Source organism: Pempheris klunzingeri, chromosome 22, assembly GCF_042242105.1.
Source record: "Pempheris klunzingeri isolate RE-2024b chromosome 22, fPemKlu1.hap1, whole genome shotgun sequence".
In the NCBI taxonomy this organism is placed as follows: Eukaryota; Metazoa; Chordata; class Actinopteri; order Acropomatiformes; family Pempheridae; genus Pempheris; species Pempheris klunzingeri.
This window is the reverse complement of record NC_092033.1, coordinates 17,669,151-17,679,006: the sequence shown is the minus strand read 5'-3', so window position 1 is coordinate 17,679,006 and position 9,856 is coordinate 17,669,151.

The window sequence follows — 9,856 nt, the reverse complement described above, 5'->3', positions numbered from 1 at the left end:
GGTGCCCACTCTCTGCCGGCCTACGGTCACAATGTGATTCTCCTGCAGGGCAATCACACTTGGAAGTAGGTTCCTAAAGCTGCTCAGCATTTGCATCTATGGTCACTGCTGGAAAACATTGACAGCATAGAGTAAGACAAAGAATATTTGATATTGGAGCCTTATGAATAGGTGCTGGTGATATCATGGACAACACTGATCAGTATACTGGAGAATGGCAAGAGACAGATGGTAGAGAACATGCGACGAGAAGATAATGTTGTCATCACAATAGCATCTGCTCCATCATCTTTGCTGTTATTTGGATGGAAGGCTATGGAAGGCAGCGCCGCACCAGCACAGTTAGTTATCTGTTTAGCTGTAACACGTTACCACCTACAGTGAAGGCAGTGAATCAGAGGAGAGACCTTTGAGCAACAGAGCTCTAGTTGTGGATCAAACAAATGCGGGACGCTTTATTTCGACACTCTAGTTTTATTAAAAACTTTTGTTTTTACACTCATATCAGACACAGATAGTAGCACATTTAATATGGTGAAGATTGGCATTTCATGTAATTTAGATGGAATTCATGGTTGTCTCTGTTTTTCTACCGAGGCAAATATCTCTGGGGGATCAGAGCTCCCACAGGGAGTAATTACCAACTGTATGACATACTCTCGCTCACACACACATGCACGCTCCTCTGTTCCTCATACGATATTAAATCAAACAGCCAAAATGAAAACTCCCCACAGAGCAAGAAGCAAAGAGAGGGAGGGTTTCGCTGATGTAAACAGGCACTAGTTTTCTCTCCCACTGCTGCGCACTGCCGGGGAGAGCAGGGATTCAGGGGGTTGAGCTGAGCAGCCCCCCCTGGACCACAGAGGCGAAGTGGGCTGTACCTACTGTTATGTTAGCTCTGCTCTGTCCTTTGGTCTCTGTTCCTAGATGAATAAAAGACTTGCTGGCTTGAGGCTGAAAAATCCTGTATGAAAAGCGAAGATTCTTTCTGCATAGATACTGCTTGAGATTGGCGTGCTCGTTGTCAGTGTGAAAATTATTCTGCAATAAATCAATTAGTCTTAATGAGACCTCAGGGGAGTGAGACTAATGTGCAATTCATATTTGGTTTGGGGCCTCACACTGACTGTTATACATTTTGCTGACCTTTTAAAGAATTCAAAAACATTTCGTGCAAACTCGTAACATCAGCATTTCAGATACAAATTATGCAGATGAATTGAGAATGAGTTCAGAGGGATCAGCAAGTACCGGTCATCACTGTATTGGTGTGAAATCATGGTAACCTCCTATCACAGGTTAGGACAGGAGACCCACAGCTAACCCAAAGACCGAAGGGAAAATACAGACTAATTGAGCATGAGCCCATTTTGTTACCCTGAAAAAACTCTGTCCCCACAAGTCTTAAGCTATGTGACTGAATCTGTGAAGCTGTTGTACGCATTATAAAAACAAAAGCATCAGATGCTTCAGCAGGTGGCCCAACATAACATGTGTTTATGACCAAATGACAAAGCCGTCCAGTGACCAAAGCCATTTTAAGTCTTTTCCATGGAAGTGGTGATCCACAGTCTGCAGAGAGGAATGAGGACGAGGTGAATGGGCCAACAAAGTAAAGGACTTATAACATAAGAAGCCGCTGCTCCATATGAATATATATATAATCTTTTAGTCACATTCCTATTGCTAGTGCTATAGTCACTGTTAGTACGTTGGTTGCTGTTTGTGTTGTCTGTCTCTCTCTCTCTCTCTCTATCCAACCTCCACCCAACGCTGACCCCTACAGAAGCCGCCCACATTGAGCCTGGGTCTGTCCGAGGTTTCTTCCTGTTAAAGGGGAGTTCTTCCTCCACTGTTGCTCAATATAATATCTGATGGTTGCTCATGTGGGAATTTTTGAATCGTTAATGTTGAATTCCTGAATCGTTGGGTCTCTCTAATTAAAGAGTTTGGTCTAGACCTGCTCTTTGTGGAAAGCGCCTTGAGATAATGCTGTTGTGATTTGGCGCTATATAAATAAAGATTGATTGATTGATATGACAGCAAGCATTGGTTTCTTCTAACCATGCTCACCATCCTTTCAGAATCTTAATCGAGCCTTGTAACCATGACAACAAAGGTCCCCTAAGCTTAACCAAGTTAAATTTAACTCCAACTATCATCTTTTCCCCATACTTAAGTCGCATTTGTGCCTAAGCCAAACAAATCCTTCGCCATAGTACGGTCACATGATAAAAGCAGGTCACATAACGAGCAGCTAACAAATGATGCTGTCTCACTAATGAGTGTCGGATTAGAAAATGTGTCATTCTAGAGGGCCGTGACAAAGATGTATCTTTTAAATTTGGAGGACCTGTTGTCCATTTGGGTGTGCGGTGAGTTTGTCCTCATGTCTCCACTTGAGTGTGATCGATTGAGCCATTTGTCTCTAGTTTTCACAAACTTCTGCCACTGCAATGTGCTGCTCTGATTACTGCTGAGCAAATATAAAATGGAAATAATCAATCATTAATTATCAGTACTCTGTATGTGTATGTAAACATTTAGGTCAATTTGTGATATTTGCTGTGTGATGTTTACCTCTGCCTCATTCATTGTCAGTAACTTCAGCAGGGCCAGTTATTATTTCTGACAATGTGTCACAGATATATGGTGCGGGCATGCCCTGACAGTACAATCATTTTTTACTAAATGTGTAAGACAACTAACCCGTGTGCAGCGTAGCTAAACATCATTAGTTCCCCAAGTATTCTGTCAGACACCAAATGTTACGTCTCGTCAGCATTGTTAAGTTTAGTTCATTGGTTATGTATTTCCTGTTTCATTGTGGCGTTCAATGTCCCCCTCTCGTTCCAAGTGATCCAGCATCCTAGTCAGCGTTTGCATCTTGTTGCGAGTGTTAGAGTCTAGTCGGGTTCATATTTTTCAGTAAGCATCTTTTGGATCGTGTCTGTTTCTTGGTGCCTTTGTCTTCAACAATAACCTGCGTCTTTTTGCCTCACGTTGAGCATTTGAGCTTCTAGCTGTAACACCAAGTTATTGAACAAATGAAAATGTTGACCTGATGGCAGTGGCAGAGCAAGTTTCCATTTAGTGTACCTTTTTTTATATCTGGAGTGTGTCATTCAGAAGTGCTTATTTACCACAAAAGAAGAGGAGATGCTGCTCTTTACAGAAGTCTCTTGGGTGTGCCTTCAGACATTCCAGATCTTCAACCTAACTTAGCAGTGGAAGCTAATAGTTTTGCTGACTAGGAATGAGGCGCTGTCGGAGAAGCTGAGTGTGGATGCCTTTCTTCTCCACCTGCAGCTGACCCCATCAACATGGTCCGGAACCCCCAATAACATGGCTCCACATTCGTTCATCTAGGAAGACCTCCACTCTGTGTCCAAGGACACATGATGTTAGAAAGGCTCTTATCTTATTATCCAATAACTGACTCATTCTGTATACTGTCAGCACACCCGAATGATATCTGAGGCATTTCTGCAATATTGAATTATTGAATGTATAAGCATCTCTCACCGATTAGCTCTTCCGCTTAAATGTCCTTAGGGGGCGTTAGGGTGCTTAGGGGCCTTACTAGAATAGGTTTACATGGTTTACTGTTCAAAAAATTGTTTGAAAATGCGGCTTTATGGGCTGAGGAGTTTAGCTGCCGGTTGCAGTAGTACATTTACATAATGTTACAGCAGCAACACACACACACACACACACACACACACACACCTGCGAGCAAAATGAAGTAAAACAGGCTTCTGTATAAGAGCCAAGCCATCCGGCCGACTACCCTCATTATTTCAAATTAGTTAACATTCACACAGTTTCTCTTGACTGTCTCAATATTACATCAACGTTAACTGCTTAATCCAACGTTGCTTGAGCCGGTATAACACACGCTAGCCAAATTAGCCATGCAACACGCTAACCCCAAGTTCAATAGATCAACACATATCAGCATAAAACTTCCAGCTTTGATGTCCGAGGTCAGACAGCGAACAGTCTGTATACATCCATCCTTTTGTTGCTAGTCCTGCTTTATATTGGCCCTCATTCAGAAAAAAATCTGAAGTGAAATGGTTTTGCGCAAACATACAACAGTTTTCCCGTCCGTGTTGGGACATTTCTATCAAAAGTAAAGTCAATCCATTGTGTCTTGACTTCCTCAGACGATGGGAGAATGTAAAGACTGTTTCGCTCCTTCGATATCTTCTTCTCATTACCGGCGATCAGTGATAGCGGGGTAACATCGATGGCGGACAGCCAGCTCGTTTCAGGTTGTCAGTGGGTGGGGAGCGTCCCCTTTCTTGGGGCTTAGGTTTAGCGGCTCCCCACCTGACATCAGGAGGGGAGCAAAATCTAAATAAAGCGTTTTTGCTGAATTTAAAGATTTAGCAAAAATAGAAGAGAAAGGATGGGTTTTTTTTTCATATTTTGGGGAACTGTAGACACACTGCTGTAAATGTCTCTTTTATACTTTGAGATTTTTCTATATTTATTATATTTATGTTTCTTGATTATGCACCAATATACCAAGCCAAATTCATTGCAATGTGAAAACTTACTTGGTGAGAAACCCAATACTGATTCTGACTCTGAGGGGAAGTTACTCAGCTAATACTTATAAAGTATTGTGTTTTGATTTTATTAGATTTGTGCTTGCAATAGGTCAAGTTAATATAATTCATAAAGCCCGATATCACACTCAAACCACAGATTTGCCTCAATGGACTTTACACTCAGGACATGACACCCTTCCTCTGTGCTTAGACCCTCGGTTCAGAAATGAAGAGCCCCCCCCCCAAAAAAAAATAAAGTACAAATGGTCAAGAAGAGCAAGAGAGAAAGGATCCCTCTGGAGGACAGAGGGCAGGGGTCACCAAACAGACGCAAGTCATACAACCTCCTCTCCACTGTGGAGACGTGGAAAGAGGTCAAAGCTCAAGCGCTATCACACAGGTAGGAGAAAATAACAAACATGTGGGGGAAAGGAGGGATGGAAACAGCATGTGCACAAGGGAGAGAGAGAGAGAGAGAGAGAGACAAGAGGAGAGGCTGAGTCTTCTGGAGGATGAGGATCCACATTTAAAATATTTGGAATGAGGCACTGACAGCCAGGAGAGATAAAAACAAAGTTACGCATTTGGAGGGCCTCAACAGAATCAGACCCATGTCAGCAGGGAGGTTATTGCAGAGGAGGCACCATCACGATAGTGGAGGGCCCTGTATCCTGGAAATGGAGCACATGGGGTGAAATGTAACATGAGGTGGTGGTGTACACATTTAGAATTTATTAAGCAATCAAGAAACACCTTAATGTATGATCTGACCGGGAGAGGGAGTCGATGAAGTGAAGCTAAAACTGGTGTGATAGCTGCAGCATTCTGAACCGTGACCGATTCTTGGCTGTTTCACACAGCTTCTGTTACTTGATCAAACTGGTGTCTTTGTCAGGACCACGACCAGCATCTCAGTTTTATCTGAATTTAGGAGCAGAAAATGATGTGACTTGCACCTTTTCAGACTAATAATTTAGGAGTCCTCATCTGCCCGTACAGGCACGGCCTTAACCACCACTGAGGGCACCAAGATCCAGAGGTTGGTATTATTTCCAAGGTATATATCATACAAATTAGGAAGTAATTGCCCAAAAAGATATTGTAATAACGCGAAGATGACGGACTTTCTCATCTGATCACCATAATTGCTTGTGTGTGTGTGTGTGTGTGTGTGTCTGTGTGTGTGTGTGTGTGTATTTTTATTGTTATTGCAAACTGTTCCCATAAAATTCACATACAGATATCACTTGATCCTGTATTTACTTTTGTCACGGAGACAGATGAAAATTAAAGAACTCCATCAATCAAAGTTCGGCTTTGGGAAAGGAAGAGATGCGAAACACGACTGAGAGGCGTAACAACACAAACACCTAGTACGATCCAAGTCCTGTCAGCCAGGAGAGGTTTGGTAAAAGTGCACTGCCGTTCAGATTTTTAGAAACATTTCAGTCCCCTGATGGGAGTTGTAACAAATTTTGCATCTCCCGCATATTAAAAAAAAAAAGAATTCCCATCAGAGAAAGATGCAGCAGTCACTCATTCACTCAGGCCCTTAGCGGGCTTGATAATCTTGATAAACTGGATTTCCGTTATTTGGCTCCTCGTTCACTGGGGGACGGCAGTGTTTGAGCTGAGATCAGCGCTGACACGTCTTGAGTAATGGCACCTTGCTTTGGACAGGAAACTCATAAAGCCTCCATATCGCACCTTTTATCTCTGTAACAACCCCATCGCCCTCTGTGGAATACAAACGAAGACTCCTTGTGCCGTGGATCGTCCTAGGGAGCTGCTGCCTGTCTCTACGTTACACACACCAAAAAAAAAAAAAAAGGCAAAAAGACACACTTCTGTTTTCGTCCTATTCTCGGCTGCTGTCTCAGCATAACGCTTTTTATTCCACATGTTGTCGTTACATGTGAGCACGGGACATTTTCAGCTAGAGGTTCATTCAACACGTTCACGCCTGAGTAGAGCAGCTTTACATCTGTTGGGACTTCTCTGATGCCGATGGTGTGCAGATGATGGGAGGAAAAACGTCCGCTGACAACGACTTGTTGCATAAAAATAGGTTTATTACAAAAAGATCAGTTGTCTAACAGGCTCCATGGTTGCCTGGAAAGACATGAAACCAATTATTTGTCTCTTACAGACAGAGTATCCCCTAGCCAAATTAACGTCTTCCCCGAACTTCTCTGAATGTCATCTTTTATACCTTTTACCTCACCATATGGTTTTCCTCAGTAGCAAGGCCCAAAGAGGTCTTGCCCTAATATGGAGGGATGTATAGAAATTGTCTCTCTTGAGAAGTCACCGCATCCTTATATGGTACTATTCCTCTTGAGAAGTCACCACCACTGATGGGCAGTAACGCGTTAGAAGTAACGCATTACTGTAATCTAATTACTTTTTTCAAGTAACGAGTAAAGTAAGGGATTACAATTGCAAAAACAGTAATTAGATTACTGTTACTTTCAGGCTGCGTTACTGCGCTACTGCGTTACTAAATCATGATTTGTGACAATAACGTATTAGCGGCGCAACGTCAGTGATAAACAACAGACAGGTGAAGTGAAGAACAAGAGACAACATGGAGCGTGGGGAGAGAGCAGGAACATACAGCGTTTAATGGTTGGAAGTACCGGCATTACTTTGAGTTTGACTCGGTAAAAGGTGACAAAAATATTAGCGTCCTCTGTACACTGTGCGTGGGAAGAAAACTTTTATCCACATCAAAAAATTCCACCTCAAATTTAACCAAGCACCTAGCTAGCCGGCACGGGAATGTCAAACTCGCTGAGAAACCCCCGGTTCCCCCCACCGACATGCCCGCTGCGGCTACCACATCCAGTTCCACCGGGCGAAACTTCGAGGGCCCCTCTCCTGCTAAACAGGTGAAAACAGACTTGAGAGCGACAGGACTTAGTGATGCAATGTGCATAAGTTTATGTGCATAAAGTTAAAAGACTGAAACTGATAAAACAAGTTTTAAAAAAGTTTCATTTGATTCAATTTTCTATAATGGAATATGCAGAAAGAATAGAATTCGGCTGAAAGGTCTATTGCTTTATAGTGTATTCAGGTTGTGCATCAAGTTTTTGAAAAGTAGCAAAGTAAAGTAATTAAAGTACCTAATTACTTTTAAAAGTAAGTAATCAGTAAAGTAACTGGATTACTTTCTTGGAGAAGTAATCAGTAACTTATTACTATTTCCAAGTAACTTGACCAACACTGGTCACCACATCCTTATATGTTCCTATTCCTCTTGGGAGGTCATCCTGCAGCACCCTGACCGTATCTGTTAACACGTACCATGCATCCTCTCTGACTCTCTTACCTAAACATTCACAGAGAAGACACACACACATACATATGACATAGCAGATGCACATGACATATCAGATACCACACATCCCCGCTGCTGTAAGTGAGCGTCTCGTGCGTTTGTCAGACAGACGAGAGACTGACGAGAGCGAAGGCTTTCAAAACTTCACCTGAATTGATAACACGATCACGGAGGAGACAAAAATCACTCCACCTCAAATGGATCTTTCGTTGATGTTACATTTGATACATGGCAGAGGATTCAGACACCTAATGTATAGTTGGCATGGAGAGGGGGGGGCATGCTTTATTTCTGGATATGACATTAAAGCGTAGTGATTTGTTTTAAATGCTGTCCCTGTAGGGGAATGGTGAATTATTATCTCCTCCAATGAAACAGACTCACTGCTGCTGCAATAACAATCTTCCAATGTCACCTTGCCTCTGCGAGCTATAAATATACAATAGCACGTTGCCGTCGTCTCCGCGCTCTGTAGCCAGGTAGCTCAAACTGCATGTGGCTTCGTTGACGACGATAATCGAATGAGGGGCGTCATGAAAAATTGCACACTTTCATCTGCATCACTATAATGGTAAAGCTTCATCAGTGGAATGTTGCTGCTATGCAACCCCGTCCTCTGAGTAATTACAGTCATATACAACCAATGTGAAGTGGTAAATATGCTGCAGGAATCAGTGCCATCTAGATTATGTTTTCTAGATCAACTATACTATACATTGCCACCCAAATATGTGAGGGGGCTGTTACAGGTAAAGGTGGGGTTATTACCTTTCCTATTAACACAACGAGGAAATGTTATTATGAGGAAAGAAAATGATATTAAATCAGTAAAATGTTCACCGACTACATATTTAATTTGCTTTCATCGCTGAATGGTTTTGCTGTGCCAGGCTCCGGTTCGTGGATCTTTTCTCTATCTAGAAGCACAAAAAGTGCTTTGGTTGCCTTAACTTCTTTGTGCACAGTCCTGCACTTTGTGTTTCATTTCATAAAACAGCGGATGTCTGTCAACATAATCCAGGTAGATATCACGTTTTTGTCAGCACAACGTAATTATGAAAGCAATTTAGTAGTATAAAAATGGAATTCCTACCACACAGGATTGACAAACCACTGATTTCTTTTGATGGCATGATCAATTTTACTCAAACAGAAATGGTGCATTTGTTGAGGAATATATAGTTAGTGATGGATGAATCTATAAATCAATATCAATATTCATATTTGGGGCAGCAAGACGGCGTATGAGGGATTCAATCAAAAATACAACAGACAAACACAGTTCATGGTATTGAAGGAACATGCCGGTGCAACAGTGTGACTCATTATGTGCTTTAATAGTTTTTGGTCAACAATGAAGGTCCATGAGGAAGATGGTTTATCAGGATTACACACACACACACACACAATATTTGTAGTAGGTAGTAGTAGATACACTAGATACATACTCTGTTGGTTTGGGTCTGCACATGGGATTCTTTTGGATCAAGACAATAAAAATAGGATATGCCAAGGATATATCCCCAGACTTTTTGGTCAGGGTAATAATCAATCATTAATTATCAATACTCTGTATGTGTATGTAAATATTTAGGTAAATTTGTGATATTTGCTGTGTGATGTTTACCTCTGCCTCATTCATTGTCAGTAACTTCAGCAGGGCCAGTTATTATTTCTGACGATGTGTCACAGATATATGGTGCAGGCATGCCCTGACAGTAAAATCATTTTTTACTAAATGTGTAAGACAACTAACCCGTGTGCAGCGTAGCTAAACATTATTATTTCCCCAAGTATTCTGTCATCCACCAAATGTTTGTCACCAAATTGTTAAGTTTAGTTCATTGGTTATGTATTTCCTGTTTCATTGTGGCGTTCAATTTCCCCCTCTCGTTCCAGTGCCTTTGTGTCAAGCGTTCCAGCATCCTAGTCAGTGTTTGCATCTTGTTGC